This window comes from Canis lupus, chromosome 7, assembly GCF_003254725.2.
Source record: "Canis lupus dingo isolate Sandy chromosome 7, ASM325472v2, whole genome shotgun sequence".
Taxonomy (NCBI): domain Eukaryota; kingdom Metazoa; phylum Chordata; class Mammalia; order Carnivora; family Canidae; genus Canis; species Canis lupus.
This window is the reverse complement of record NC_064249.1, coordinates 79457084-79472919: the sequence shown is the minus strand read 5'-3', so window position 1 is coordinate 79472919 and position 15836 is coordinate 79457084. Positions and strand designations below refer to the sequence as shown.

At 57.5% G+C, this 15836-nt stretch overlaps 1 long non-coding RNA gene across 1 annotated transcript; it reads left to right on the top strand.

Annotated features, from left to right (window-relative positions):
* The first annotated feature begins 1894 nt into the window (after positions 1-1894).
* On the top strand, positions 1895-8150 carry LOC118355277 (uncharacterized). Its single transcript, XR_004817401.2, has 2 exons — positions 1895-2043; positions 2942-8150. It is a non-coding gene; the product is annotated as an uncharacterized LOC118355277 (long non-coding RNA).
* Positions 8151-15836: the final 7686 nt, after the last annotated feature.

The window sequence follows — 15836 nt, the reverse complement described above, 5'->3', positions numbered from 1 at the left end:
GCGGCGGCAGACCGGACAAGCCACCGAGTATTTATTTTCTGTGGCTTTGCTCAGGCCTCTGCAGACAGAGTTTTTATTGAATCTGGCCCCCAAACTGCTGGGATTAGGCCTTGCTTGGCTACTCAGAGAGAAATAAGTGTTCTCCAGAAAAAAAAGAAAAAAGTTGCCCTCTCCTGCCCTTCCCGTCTTCCCCCTTTCCCACTCTCCCCACATGCTTTCTTTGTTTAAACGTTTTCCAAAATGTGCTTGTACCGAGCAAGAGAGTCATGTTTTTCTGAGAAGCCCAGCGTGGCTCCTCTGGCTCTGCGCTTGGCATCGGTCGCTACAGCCCCTGCCTTACCCGGCCTGGATCCCGGGAGAAGGGTCCCCAGGAAGGAAGGCCCGGCCTGATGGCGCCCTGCCCAGGATGGGGTCATTTCCCGGCCGCCCCCTACGGCTCAGAGCTCAGGGCCAGCTGCAGGCTCCAGGGAGCCCAGGTCCCAGCAGGTGCAGCCTCCTTGAGGAGATGGCTACTGGGGCCTGCTCACGGCTCTGGCGGGTAGCAGATTTTTCCCATGGTCACAGGCCCCACCTGGCAGGCCCGACAAAGCAGGGAGAGCCGAGCTCCCCAGCCAGGGTCCTGGCAGTCCCCGTTGGACCCTGGAAAGCAGGCTACTGAACGCTTTAGGACGCTCACGAGCTGGTGCCCAAAACACACTCTGTCTGTGCTCTGAAGGCCTGGCCCACTGTCCCCAGGAGGCCCCTGGTGGCCCACGGGGTCCACTCTGGGGCTCTGTGAGCGTGGATCCTGTCCAGGAACCTCTGTTGCCCTGCTGGCGGTAGAGGATGCCAGGCCCTGACGGAAGAACTGAGGTGCCAGGGCAGGGGGCAGCCCATCCTCTGGCTGGCTGTGCCCCCTGCCATTTGCTCTGCTTTCGTGAACTTGGCTGCGGTGTGATTGCTCTGAAGGCTCCTTCCAGCAACCAGGTAGGCTTCTTTCTGTGACTTATGCATTCATTTATTTACTCAAGGAACAACTGCAAACACATCAAATAGGTGGTGTTTGGGGACCTCAAAGGGGAGTGATCTGGCGCTTCCAGACTAGAGATAAGAGACACTGGGAGGGGAAACCTGAGCCCAGCATCCTAAGGCATGGCTCTGCCTCTGCCTGGGCTGGAACACAGCCCAGGGGGCACAGGGAGCCTCCCAGGGAGGTGGGATTGGAACTGGCAGGCTGGGGGCCCCCCGGGTGGCTCAGTGGTTGAGCGTTTGCCTTCAGCTCAGGGCGTGATCCCGGGGTCCTGGGATCGAGTCCCACATTGGACTCCCTGCATGCAGCCTGCTTCTCTCTCTGCCTGTGTCTCTGCCTCTCTCTCTGTGTGTGTGTCTCATGAATAAATAAATACAATCTTTAAAGAAAAAAAAAAAGGAACAAGCTGGTCTAGGGTTAGGTTTGGGCGGGCAGGAAGCAGGCTCCATCCCTGGAGGGGGATCTGGGGCGGGAGGAGCATGGCACCTGGAGAATGAAGACACACTCCTGACATGCTGGGGGGACCAAGAAAAGGGAGCCCTCCGGGATACAGGCTGTGGCAGGAGGCCGAGGGACTGTTTGTTATATGGACCGGGCCCAGCCACACTGGGGCTGGTCTGGCAGTTTGTTCATCTGGTTCCTTGCTCCAAACTTGAAGACTGTCTGTGTTGTGGAGGAGGCGACAGCTTATCACTGGGCTTTATTGCAGGGCTATGAATAATGAGCACACTCCCGCCTGCCCGGAATGGGGGAGATGGGCCTGCCAGCCCGGTCAGTCCCTCCCCAGAGCCCCTGCCTCCCTCCCTGCCAAATTCCTCAGAGCCCAGTTGATAAGATTAGTGGTTCCTCCTCCTTGGGGGCTGAGATCTCAAAGGCCCCAGTAGGGCTGGGCCCGGGCATGGGTGAAGCCCCCATTCAGAAATGGCTTGATTTGGAAATCCTCGAGGTGACTTCAGAGACTTCTGGTTCTGTTCCCACTTCCAGGCCCCTACTACACCCCAGAGTCAACACCCACAGGACGATCCTATGAGAGGGTGAGTGCTGGGCGCTCAGGGAGCAGGGGCCAGGCAGCAGAAGGGGCAGGGAAGCAAGGGCTGGCCACAGCCCCAGAGGCCCTGCCTGCCCCAGACCCCGGTTCCCGTCTTGGCTCCCTGCACCCCCCTCACAAAGGCTGCCCCGGCTCAAGACTGGCCACCTCTGCGCCCTACATGCCTGTGGCTGGTACCCTTGGGAACCCCTCGGACAGCCTCAGCCACCTGGCTGCTCACCCAGACCCTACCTGCCTTTCACCAAGTCGAGTCTGAGCAGAGATGTCACTGAATTTGCAAAGGTTTCCCCCCCTCCCCCTCCACCCCATGCCCAGCCCCCAGGGGCTCGCCGAGGGCTATACTGCAAGCACCCTGGGTACCATGGTCAGGCCTGCCTCAAGGCGTTTGGTGGGTTTTGTGTGTGGAACAGAGGTCCCTTCCACCCAGCTGCTGGCTTCCGGGCCATGCGTGCACACACCAGTCTCTCCCTCCGGGGACTTCATGGGGGTGGGGTGGGCGCAGAGCCCATGCTGGGTATTCATCTGACTGTGAAATGATTTGTGGGGTGTATTTAAAATTCCCCTCTGGCAGCTGTCAGGAGCCTGGAGCTCTGGAAGGAGCTCTGGAACGGATTCTTCTGCCTGCTGCTGTGGGATCTGGGGAAGGTCACCTAACCTCTCTGGGACGTTCCCATTTCCTACTCTGGGAGATTTGGATGACCCATCCGTGGAAACTGTGAGGAATGAGGCCAGGAAGGGGTCATGAGTCACACTGGGGTCAAGTCATTCCCAAGTTCCTGGCGGGGGGTGGGGTGGGGCCACCCTGCCTCGGGGCCAGGCCACCTCTCAGTATTGCCTGCAGTTCCCTGATTCCCAGCAGACGAGTATCTCCCCTGACCTCCTAGAAGCGCTGTGCCCAGAAGGCGGGCCACCACCTGGACCTGGACCTGGACCCACTCCTCCTTTCTCCCGAGCACCTGCCTGCCACACCTGCCTGTCCTTCACCCGGAGCAGAGCTTGACTGAACTCGGGACCCGTGTTGTGATGTAACCAGGATGGGTGGAGGGACCTTCAAGGGGTCATCTACCATCCTGATGCTGGAGGGGGTGTTCATGGTTGACTTCAGGGTTTCAAGCTCCCCGCAGGTGGGGACCTCGGCCAGCACAGGAGCCCAAACAGGCTGATTTTCTTTTTTTCTAAAGATTCATTTATTTATTTTGAGAGAGAGAGAGAGAAAAGAGAGAGACTCTCCAGCAGACTCCCTACTGAGCACAGAGCCCAAGACAGGGCTTGATCTCATGACCTCAGATCACAACCTGAGCCAAAATCAAGAGTCGGAGCCACCCCGGCTCCCCAAAAAGGGTGGTTTTCTAGAACCTCTAGGGTTGCCTGGAGTCTTCCCCGTTGGCCAGGAGAGGAAGGGGCCTGAGTGGATTTGGGTGCCGTGGGCCTGTCAGCCTGTCCAGCACCACCCCCGCACCATGCAGACAGCAACCTCCCCGGCAGGAGGCAGTGCGGCTGGTAGCAGGTGGCAGCTGCGGGACGGGTCAGCCTGGGGCGTCCACATTTCCACTGACCAGCCTCTCTGGTCTCCAGCCACATCTTGTGGTCATGCTCTTGCCATTTCTCCCCCTCACCCCCACCGGGGAAGTCTCAGGGATGCTGACGCCACAGACCATCTCTGCTGGCTCCTGACTGGGCTTCTGGAATGCCCCCTGCACTGGTTCTCCTTCCCTTCTCGTCCGCCTTCATATCTTCCTGCACGAGGCAAGACCACTGGGAAGCTTGAAACACGGGAGCCTGGATATGCCACTTTCCTGCCCGACACCTCCCCAGGGCTCCCCACCCCTCATAGGACGAAGTCGTCTTCACGGAGCATGGCCCTTCCTCCTGTGAGCCCGGCTGCCCTCCTCTCCTCCTCTGCCCGCATTCCAGCCATTCTGCATCCTCGGAGTTCTCCCATACACCGGGGTAGACGCCCCTGAGGTAGCGCACCTGCTCTGGGAGGCCCTCTCTGGCTTCATCTGCCAAGCTCCTATTTATTCCTCAAAACCCCACTCGAGTGCCACTTCCCCTGAGAAGCCTTCCAGGACCTCAGGTCTGCACGTGGAATGACTCGGTCTGTGGTTTGCTGTTTCACAGCGTGAAGCACATCTGGCTTTCAAGGGGGCAGCTCTTTCGGTTGCCATGGCCCGAGGGGGATTTGGAGCCTGAGAGGGGACCCCGGGTGTTCAGGGGGAGAGACACCGGAACACAGCCCTGCACTAGGTGGGTGTATGGGGGGGGCACTTAGCAGCCTTTGTTGGGGGCACCTGGCTGAGACTGTGGCACACGCCTTGTCCACACACCTCAGGTGACGATCTCAGAAGGAGCCTTCTCAAGTCGGAAGTGGAGACCCACCGCAAGGGAGCTTTTGGGGGTGAAGCCCGTGGGCTGTGTCTTGCTGGGATTTGGCTTCTACGGGCTGTAGTCATTTGTCCAAACCCAGCAAATATACACCTAAGATTTCTGCGTTTTTTGTTTTTTTTTAAAGAAATTATTATTTTTAAAAGATTTTATTTTATTTATTTATGAGAGAGAGAGAGAGAGAGGCAGAGACACAGGCAGAGGGAGAAGAAGGCTCCATGCCCGACGTGGGACTTGATCTGGGGACTCCAGGATCACGCCCTGGGCTGAAGGCAGGCGCTAAACCGCTGGGCCACCTGGGCTTCCCGATTTCTGCATTTCATTATATATGTAGTTTACATCAAAAGAAAATACACCTTAAATAAATCTTGCATCCTGGGGAATGGCACACATGCCAGGCTATGTCGGGGGAGGTGGACCGAGGTCTGCAATTTATTTTGAAATGTGTCCTGCAAGTGTGTGGGACGGAGAGAGAGAGAGAAGGAGTGAGAGAGAGAGAGAGAGAGAGAGAGGGGTTGATAGAGTCAGCTCAGTCGTTCCTTCACAGTAGGAGTCGAGGCGGTGGCTACACACGTATCCCCGTCAAGGTCGTCCAACTTTGTGGTATGTATGAAATTCTAGAACAAGGGGCACCTGGTGGCTCAGTGGTCCTCTACGCTGCCCCTGTGCGCGGACTCCCAGGGCAGGGGCCGCAGCTGGCTTTTCCTCGCACCCGGGGTGCTGGGCCAGGTGCCTGGCACGTGGGGGGGGGGCAGGGGGGCTCAGGACACTTTGCCGGGTGAGGGGCTGCTCTGGGCGGTTTTGCCCCGTTGGTGGCCTGGGAAGCCCCGCAGTGCCTGCAGTCGAAGGGGAGTCTGGCCAGTAGAGACGCCCTCACGTCGCACCCTGAGTGGGCGAGCGGGGTGGAGGGAGCTCGGAGCCCCTCTGTCCTGTGTCGGGAGGGACCATTCCAGCGCTTTCCCGCTGCCGATCGTGCCCCCCACGGCCCAGCTCCAGCCTCGCCGCCTGCCGCTCTGGCACGTGCAGCCTCTGCACCTTTGCCCACCCCGCGTCCCCTTCCCGGAAGGCCTCTCCAGCTCCCCGGCCTCACCCAAGGTCCGCCGGCCTCCGCTGCCCTCTGCCTCCCTGGCCGCGGCCCTGGCCCCTGGCCTGTGCGGGGCTCAGCGGCCGTCGGTCTGTCCGTCTGTCTAGCCTGGGCCGTGTGAATTCGGCGTCAGGCACTCCCAGCCCGGGTCTCCTCTGGCCCAGCTCCCCGCGCCCCCAGCTCGCCACACCCTGCCCCTCCCCAGGGCAAGGCACGGGGACTGGGCAGAGCGGGACGGGCACCCCGGCGGCCAGGCTGACGGGCAGAGCTGGCCCTCGGAGCCAAGGTCTCGGTCCCAGGCCCAGAACAGGAGCCATTTTATGAATGAAGCGTCTGAAATCGGAACTTGCCCACGCGGGGACGGAGGCAAGGCCGTGGGCCTCGGCTAGAGGAGTGGGCACCTGGCCTCCTGGTCCCCTCCAGGTCGCCGCCTGCCCGGGAGCCTCCTCTCCAGCTCCCCCAACCCGACCCCCAGGGTCTCACGCTGGTGGCTCCCCGTCTCTTCCCGAGCTGCCTCCTGTAAAGTGATCTTTCTACATTGACTTAAACTTCTATTTAAAGAGGAATTCCTCATAATTACTCAGCCGCGGAGCTGACATTGTTTGGCTCTGTTTATTTAGTTTCTCCTAGCGATTGGCAAAATGTCCTCGGTGGCTTTCGAGAGCAGATATAGACGAATGACCTGTTGGTCATAAAATAAAGTATGATGTCCTTTTCTGTCCTCGGGGAGAAGGCACGCGGAGGGGACATGCCTCCCCATCCCGTCCTATAAAGATGCCAAATCTGGTCATTTCAGAGGTTGGATTAGTAGAGCGGTTATACTTTCTGAGAGGCGCCCATACTATCCGGATGGGAGTAGGAGTCGCGTGTTGTGTGTGTGGACCACAGGCACCCACACCCGCGCACAGCCTCACAGATGGCGAAGGGCACATGCGCCACTGGGGGTGAGGTGGGGATTAATACTTCTATTTTTTTCCCTCAAAAAATTTTAATTGATATTTGGCTTTTTGTCTAGCAGGGAAACTAAAATAGTCGGTTATTTATATAGACGTGTTCCCAAGATGCTTCCCTGCCCTCTCCCGCCCGCCGCCCACCTGTGGCCCCTTCAGCCCCAGCCCCACAGTGATCTTACAGAACTTTCGGGGAGAATCCTGCGGACAAACCTGCCAAGATGTGCCGGGCTCAGAGGCAGCGGCGACTGGGGGGCCCGGGGGCAGCTATTGCACCGCGTGCTCCCCAGTGATTCCCAGCGAGTCTGGGAGCTCGCGGGCGCCGGGGACATGGTCGCGCCTGTCCTCACGCCCCGCAGCACCCCCAGCCCCACCTGCCTGTTTCCCACGAGCCCCCGCTGGGCACCAGCACACCGCAAACCCTGCAGGAGCTGCTGGGGGGCGGCTTCCCGTCAGCACGCCCCGTTCCCCATCCCTTCTTGATGTTTCCTGCCAGCCAGTCCTTGAGGGGACCCTGTGTCCCGGGGCAGCCCTCGGGGACCATGGCTTTGTGCACTGCAGTCGCCATCTGAGTGGGACAGCCTGCGCCTTGAGCCCTTGTGGGGTCCCCATGTCACCCAGTCACTCAGGGTGGGAACCTGTGTGGAATCGACGGGACAGCACATGCTTGTGGCCTTAAGGCAGCGGCGCTGGAGCCAAAGGACGCGTGCAGCTGATCAAGGGCCCCTTCTGGAAACGTCCTTTCTGTGGGTGCACGCGTGGGTGAGTCACACCAGCTTCTGCTCTGCTCTGAGAGCCCTGCCCGGATGGCTGGACATGAAGCTGGGGCGGGGGCGGCTCCTGCGGGTTCACAGTCCAGCCAATTCAGGACACCTCTGAGTCACCTGGGAGGCTGCTGGTCCCTCCCAGTGCTTCAGATTTAGTAGGTGTCTGGGGTGGGACCTGGGAATTTGCTCGTCTAGAAGGTTCACAGGTGATGCTGATGCCGCCGTAGGTCTAGGAACCACACTCTGAAAGCCACTGGTCTAGCAAATCCCCCGAGGAACAGAGCCCAGGGCAGTGGTTTCCACATCGAAAAATCTGGTGATCTCAAAAAAACCAAAAGGCTGTCTGAGAAGCCGGCAGCACGTGGCCCGCGGACTCTCAGCAAGTCCGAGCCTTGAGATTTCATCAGAGGCCACCGGAGTCACCAACTGGGGGCGCGGGGGCGGGGGGAACAGGAGCATCGGCCTAGGGGAGGACGGTGGGCGTCTCAGGACGTGGGCTGTGAGCGAGGGTGGGCAGGCCGGGGCCCAAGGTTCTGCAAACCCCTGAGGTTGGGCACGGAGGAAGAGGAGGCCCCTAGCGTCCCTCGGCCTCCCCAGCTCCGCTGGGCTGCAGCTTCCCTTGCGGGCGCCAGCCTGCTCCCCCCGGGCCCCCAGACACCGCCGTGGCGTGGCCCGGGCCAGAGAGACCTGGGAGCCCTCGCTGCCCACGACACCTACGGTTTTAGAATCTGGAGAGCAGATGGCTTTCCTCGCTAAGCAACTTGTGAAACAAACAGTTTGCTTCAGGGCTTTCTTTTTTGAAGCTGACTTTGTTGTTGGGGTGGGGAGATGTGTGTACAGATAAGCTTCTCAATGTGATGACATCACAAGGATAATAAAATTGCCACTTTGCACGCTGTGTCTTTCACCTCTGAGGCATGTTCTTCAAATAATCACAGGTCCATTCCCTTGGTGACCAGTCCCTAGGCCTGGGCTGGACGCGGGGAGTGGGTTCCTCTGACAGGCAGGAGGCTTGGCAGCAGCCCTCCAGAGGGCTTGGAGGGAGCTGCCTTCCCTGCAGGGCCTCAGTTTTCCTCTCGTAAAAGTGGGCTGAGCTGCGTGGTTTTTAAGGTCTTGGCCTGTTCCCATCACACACACAGAACTGATTTCCACAGGGAAGACTTTTTCCAGTGGGATCTGTACTGCCTGGTGTCTACTGTAGGTGAATTTGACCCAGAGACACAGAAGTTGATTTTTTCCTTTTGTTTGGGCGTGGTCAGAGGCTGTCCATGTCCTGGGGGGCCCTGAACTTAAACGGTTTGTAACAGGGTCTCTCTAAGAAAAGCAATACAGGATCACTATTCAAGGGGCACCCGGGGGCTCCATCCGTGAAGCATCTGCCTGCAGCTCAGGTCTTGATCCCGAGGTCCTGGGATTGAGTCCCGCATTGGGCTCCCTGCTCAGTGGGGAGCCTGCCTCTCCCTCTCCCTCTGCCCCTTCTCCCTGCCCATGTGTGCTCTCTCTCTCTCTCTCTCAAATAAATTAATAAAATCTTAAAAAAAAAAAAAAAAAGAATTACTACTCAAAACTCAGTGCAGGGCCCTGGCAGGGGCCCAGGCCAGGAGGTGCCCCGAAGCCCACACTTCTTAGCTTCACGGAATACCTTCCACGGGGGCGCTGAAAGGCCTGCCATCGTCCCAGCCGAGTGTCAGGGTCCAGCGTCTTGGAGACCCTTGAGAATGTCACGGGCTCGAGTTGGCGCTTTGCAAACCTGAGTGTCTCTGCTCCTGTCCTGGCCCGTGTTTTGGCTTTGACATTGCGGTTGCCGGGCAACCGTCTATCCTATAGGAATTCACACTCGTTCTTCCAGGCAGACGCACATTTAATTCCAGACCCTGAGTGCTCCGTGACACGGGGTGTCACCAGCCTGCACCCTCACAGAAATAACCCGAAGCACTGAGTCAAAAGTAGCTGGGGGAACTGATACCCACATTTGATCTTATTCCCCTAAAATAGCCTGGTCCTGTTTATGGGGCCTCTGTTGTGAGAGGGGACGCGGGAGCCGGGCTATGCTGGCGGCTGCCTCTCTCCCCCTGGCCGCCCGCCTCCCCGCGCCCATCGCCAGGACCACTCGCGGTGACTCAGGGTCCTGAACGTGACGCAACACCCTTGGCTCCCGGGCGGGCTGACAGGGAACGTGTGACGGCCTTGGAACCCCTTGGGGCCGCCGGCCGGTTCTGGACCAGGGTCAGGTGCAGCGAGGAGCTGGACTCTTGAGCCCCAGGGGGTGGGGAGGGGCCCGGACCTGGGACAGGCCGCCGAGGCTGGGCCGGAGCGCATGTCTGCGCCCCCTCCAGGGCAGCGGGGGTCACCAAGCTCCCACGCGGCCCACCGTCCCCTAGGGAGCTTGAAGTGTCACGGTGAGCTCCCCATGCACAGCCGGCCGTGTCACCTCCCTGAGCAGCGTGTGGGTGCCTGGGCACCCCTGGGTTCTGACGGCCCGCGGCCCTCGCCCCACGTGGGTGCACCTGGCCCCCTAGGGTGCCGGGCCGGGAGCGGGAGGTGGGCCTTCCCAGGGTGGGGAGTGACGAGCGGAGGGCGGCGCCAGCTGCTGGCTTGGAAGACAGTCACGGCGGTGCGAGTCTGGGCAACACCGGAGCGTCCACTCCATGAGGCTGCAGAGTTTGTTCATTGGTCGGTTTAGTTTTTATTTTTTTATGTGGTCAAAACACATAGACCTTGCCCTCTTAGCCGCCTGTGAGCGTACAGGGCAACCGTGCTACGTACGCTCGCGTTCTTACATCTCAGATCCGAGGAGCACTTTCCTCTTTTTTTTTTTTTTTTTTAAGATTGTTATTTATTTATTGAGAGAGACAGAGAGTGAGTGAGAGAGAGAGACAGAGAGAGAGAGAGAGAGAGAGCATGAACAGGGGAGCGAGGCAGAGGGAGAAGCAGACCATCCCAGGAGCAGGGAGCCTGATGCCGGGATCAACCCCATAATCCTGAGATCATGACCTGGATCTTGAAACCAAGGGTCAGTTGCTCAACTGCCTGAGCCACCCAGGTGGCTCCTTTCCTCATGTTTATGATCGAGTCCTTGGTGTTTTGTTGTTGAGTTGTAGGAGTTCTTTATATATTCAGGTTATTAACCATTTTGCTGATATGTGATTTGCAGTTACTTTCTCCCATTTTCTGGTTGCCTTCTCAATCTGTGGATTATTTCCTTTAACGTGCAAACTATCGGTCAGTGTTGTTTTTTAAGTAAGTTCCACACCCAGCGTGGGGCTTGAGCTCACAACCCCGAGATCAAGAGTCTCATGCCCTACTGACTGAGCCAGTCAAGGACGCCTGTGGTAAGTCTTGAAGTATAATATAGAGCAGGCCAAATGATTAAAGAGCATTAAAGAATACATTGATTGTACTTTCTGTCACAAAATTCAGACCTCAAAACTGAGGTAAAAATCAAATCAACAGGGCAGCCCTGGTGGCTCAGCCGTTTAGCGCGGCCTACAGCCCAGGGCCTGATCCTGGAGACCTGGGATCGAGTCCCACGTCAGGGTCCCTGCATGGAGCCTGCTTCTCCCTCTGCCTGTGTCTCTGCCTCTCTCTCTCTCCTCTCTGTGTATTCTCATGAATAAATAAATAAAATCTTAAAAAAAAATCAAATCAACATTATACCTATTAATTCTAGTGACAAGTCGACAGTAATAAGTTTGTAGTAAATTTTTTAGAAAAGGACTTAGATGCCGGGGGAGCTACTCCAAGATTGTCCCCCTAGGCCTCACCTGGAGTCACATGCACTCCCTGCCATCAAGAGAAGCAAGCCCCTGGCTGTGGGTCCATCTTCCAGGGAAGAAGGCTCTAGATCTTGGGTCCTGGGAGGAGGAAAGTACAAGGACTTCTTGGTTACATCTAGCCATCCTGGTACCTACAACCCCATTAGTAGCAACAGGGGGCCCAGGGTTCTGGGAGAGCCTGGCCCACCCCTCAAAGTTGAAGTGGAGTGACTTGGCTAAGGGATGCCCAGATAAAATGTTAATCTGAGTATAATATTATGGTAAAATATTATGTCTGGGTATATCTGTGAGGATGTTTCTGGAAGAGACCAGATTTGAATCTGGAGACTGGAAGAGAAGATGCCTTCCCCAGTGTGAGTGGGGTCATTATCCAATCCACCGAGGGCCTGACTAGAACAAAAGGATGGAGGAAGGGTGAATTTACTCTCTTTGCTGGCTGAGACCTCTACCTCCGGCCTTGGATACATGCTCCTGGTTCTACGGCCTTCAGATTCACAACCCTGATTCTTGGCCTTCTGGACGTACACGATCAGCCCTGTTTCTCTAGAGAATGCTGGTGAACACTGGTGGGTGGGGGAAGCTGTTCAGGGCAGCCCCTCTGCCCTTAGAGCACACAGGGCTCCACGGCCAGCGTGGGGCTAACATAGCGACCTGGGCTCTCTCAGCCCTTCCACAGGGCTCTACCCAGGGGGACCTTCTTTTCCCCATCTGTGCCCAGCCCCTAAGTCCTCAGCCTGCCTGAAATCACACTGGCAGCCATGCACCTGCCTTAGGTCCTCCCCAGCTCTCCTGGACTCCTCACAGCCTCACATTGTCCTGAGGCCATCGATCATAGTGATCGTCAGGGTCGCCTGTCTCTCCTGAGTGGAAATGTGAGGGTAGGAGCACCGGACAGAGTCTGAGATCCTGGCAAGTCGCGTAAACTCTCTGGGCCTGTTCCCACCTCCATAGAGTGGGAGTGATCTCTCTGCCCTGCCAGGTGCCACAGGCAGATGTGCACCGGAGTCATGAGATCCAGCCCGTGCCTGGAGCTGCAGGTGACAAAGGGCCTGAGCCCTGGGCCAGCACTTGGTCAGCACTCAGCTCACATCTGCTCCTGTAGTTGTTAAATTTAAGGCTCAGATGAGCCAAACTCCAGGCATGTCCCTCAGATGCCTCTCCGAGCCACGTCCTGGACAGGCACTGTGGGAAGGGGCACAGATTCCTAGGCCCAGGGCCTTCTTGATCACTCAGTTGCCTTTGGGTCCTGGTCAGTCACTTGGCTGGCTCCCCGGAGTCTGTTTTCCTCATCTGTAAAGTGGGAGTGACGACACACCTTTCCTCTCACCGCTTAAATACAAACATTTCTTTGGTCTCTTTAAAAATGACTCACATATGATATGATCAATGTTGGCTATCAAGGGCTCTACCACAGTGAGCCCTCTTCTCCCCTGTCCCGGGCTGGCAGTGGCGGCAAGCACCCCTTCCCTGCATTTGCCGGCATCATTGTACCCACATCCTGTTCATGTGTATCTGTTCTATTGGTTTTTTTTTTTTTTTTTTTAGTCTGTTCTGTGACTTTCCTAGCTTTTGTTTTTTTTGAAAGAGAGAGAGTGAGAGAGGGAGAGAGAGCGAGCAAGTGGGTGGTGGGGGAGGGGGAGAAAGAGAATTATTTTTTTAAGATTTATTTGTTTTAGAGTGTGTGTGAGCAGGGGGAGGAGCAGAGGGAGAGGGGGAGGGAGAGAGTATCTGAAGCAGACTCTGCGCTTGGTGTGGAGCCCATTGTGAAGCCCAGCGTGGGGCTCGATCCCACAATGCTGACGTCAGGACCCGAGCTGAAATTAAGAGTTGGATGCCCAGCTGACTGAGCCTCCCTGGCCTCCCTCTTTCTTAACTTAATAGGCTATCCTGGAGGGCTTTCCGTGGGAATTCACAGTGGTCTCCTGTGCTTTTCAGTGGTGAAGTGTTATTCCGGAGCTTGAGAGGACAACATCTTATTCCACCAGTCATTGTTTGATGGAAAAGTACCTTCCTCCCAAAGCTCAGGAGACATAAGGGATCCTGGGGGCAAGGGAAGGGAACGTGGATGTGTGGGGCAGGAGGGCTGTTGTCACAAATAATTAGATCTCCATGTCCTGAGTAGGCCCAGTGACCTGGGCTGGTGGGTGGGAAAGGGGCTGCCTTGTGGCCGAGGCCCTCCTTAGCCTTCAGGGCCTCCAGATCCAGGGTCCAGCCTGGAGGCCTTCTCCCTTGAGCCACAGGTTTTGACTCCTGTAACAAGCCCAGTGGGGTCATGCCCTTTGGCACGACCTGAGGCTTTGGCCAGACCTGAACACTACACCCTTCGTAGGCAGAGCATGGGCCTTCTGGGGGAGCATGAAAGAATGGGCTCAGGGAGGAGCTTTCTTGAGACTTAAGCCCCAGGTTGGAGATGAACTTGGCTGTTTTTCCTTAAGGGCCTGAAATGTGCATGTTTTTCTTGAACCTGAGCCTGCCCCAACTGGAACCTGAATCCCGTCCCCCAACCCTGGCTTCTGGAGCAGCTGCTCCCTGGCTGGTGGGGGGCATGGAGGGTGAGAGGGAGGTGGGGGGCGGGTGGAGGCAGGCCTGAGAAACAGGCAGGAAAGGAGAAGGAAGGGGGGGGGTCATCAGGCAGTGTGTGTGGGGAAGTTAGGGGAAGAGCCCGCGTCCCCTACCCAGTGCAGTCCTGGGTTCATACCCCCAGAGTTAGTGTCTATGAAGTGGGGGAAACAATTTTATCATAGGTTGTTAGTCATTAAGTTACATGAGAAACATGGGAGTGACTGGGCTCTGGGCTGTAGGATGAGGCTAACAATTTTCCTCTTCCTCCAACGTGCATTTGTGAAGAATGAGGACGAAGAATTTCTGCAGAAATACCTTGCAGGGGCCAAAGAGCTTTCTATGAGGTAGGGTGCCCTGAACCTGCCTCCAGGGAGGAAGAGGGCTGCCTTTCTCCATGGCCCTGCCCGGTGCCAGGTGCGCGGCCTAGCCCAGAGCCTGCACTCAACACTGGAACCTGAAGGAGGGTATCAGCCAAGGTGACCTCCATGCTCCAGACCCCCAGGCCCTGCCCTCACCCCTCACACCCCCACCCACCATGTTTGCTCTATTAGCAGCTGCCAGGATGGTCAGCCGGACACAGCAACCTGACTCTCTGCTCCCACTGCCTCCCCTCCCTCCTCTCCCTCCTCCCCCTCCTCCCCCTTCCCCCAGCTCCATCTATTTCTCTGCCCCTGTGCCCAGATGTCTAGGGCGCTTCCCACCCCCACCCCCAGCCCCCACAGGAAGGTGCTTGCGGCGGCCTGAGCAGTCTTGGCTGTCCCTGAGGACCCCACGCACATCCTCCTGTCCCACCTTCTCCCCTGAAGTCCAGGCTCATACCTCCACTAGCTTCTGGGACTCTCCACCCACGTCCAACGACCTTCCCGAATCAGCAGGACATATCTCAACTCCTGAGCTCCCCCTGGCCCCTCCAGGTGAGGGCTCCTCAGCCTGGGCAGTGGCCACTCGGTCCTCCCGGGACTCAGGCTGGGAGCCTTGCTGCCATCCTTGACCTCATCTCTCTCTCTTATGTCACGTGTGACTGGCCAGGAAATCCCACTGCCTCTGCCGTCGAAGTACAGCCAGAGTCCAAGCACGTCTCACCACCTCCACGACCGGGGTCATCACATCTGAGAGTTTCCATTACTCACTGAGGTCCCCGTGCCTGCCCACGTCCCTCTGCATCTGAGCTCAACAGGGCAGCCAGAGGATCCTTTTAAAATGCAAAGGCCATATCACACCTCTGACCCAAACCTGAGACCCTCTCAGCCCCTCCTCGTCCACGGGACCAAATCTGAAGACATGACCAGCGTCTGTCTGTTGCACTGATTCTCAAGCAGGATCCTCAGACCGGCTGTACCCACACCTGGGAATCTGCTAGAAAAGCACGTCCTCGGTTCCTGCTGCAGACCCACTGAGTCCCAGACTCTGGGGTGGGGGAGCAGCATTTGTTGATGAAGCGCTCCAGGTGCTTTGGATGCACACGTGAGTTTGCGGCCTACTGGTCTACGAGTGACCTACCCCGTCTGGTCCCACTGCCTCCCTGACCTCATCAAGGACTCCGCTCTGGTGCAAAGGGCTCCTCGTTGCCCCCACAGCCCTGACCTAGGGCCAGCATCCCCGCTGCCCCTCTGCTCGCTCTCCCACTCCGCCCCAAGCCTTGGCTCTGTGCCGTGTCTCAGCTGGGTCTCCCCTTCCCACCCTATTTCAAACCTCCACTCAGTTCTCTGTGGTAGCCCGGTTACCTCCTCGGGCTCTGTGCAGCTCACTTCCTCCTGGGGCTGCAGGCTGTTGGCTGACTCCTCCCACGGATCGGGAGCTCCTGTGGTGGGGAGAGCCTTGCCTCTTGTGTTCACCCACCATCCTGAGCTCCAGCCAAAGTGCTGGGCCCAGCTCATGTTTGTGGGATGAACGTGCGAGTGCATGAATGAGTGTATGAAAAGCCACACAATCCCAAAGAGCAAACACTGTCATTGATTGAGGCTGTACCTTGTGCTGACCTTTTTTCCAATGTTAGCTCAGTGTCACAGCCCCTCTCTTTTATGAACCGCACTACTTAGCTGTCACAGGGCTCAGAGGACGGGCACCGTGTCTCCAGAAGGCTGGAAATCAGGGCTGCCCTTGGGAACCCAGGACACTTGTGGCTGCAGGACCCAACATGCCATCCCTGTGGCGGGGTCAGTTCTCTCAAACGTGCCACAGGCCGCCTATGTCCCTGATGCCCACATCAGAGAGGTGGAGGGTTTTGTAAATCGTGGCCCAGCTAGAGGGGTTGG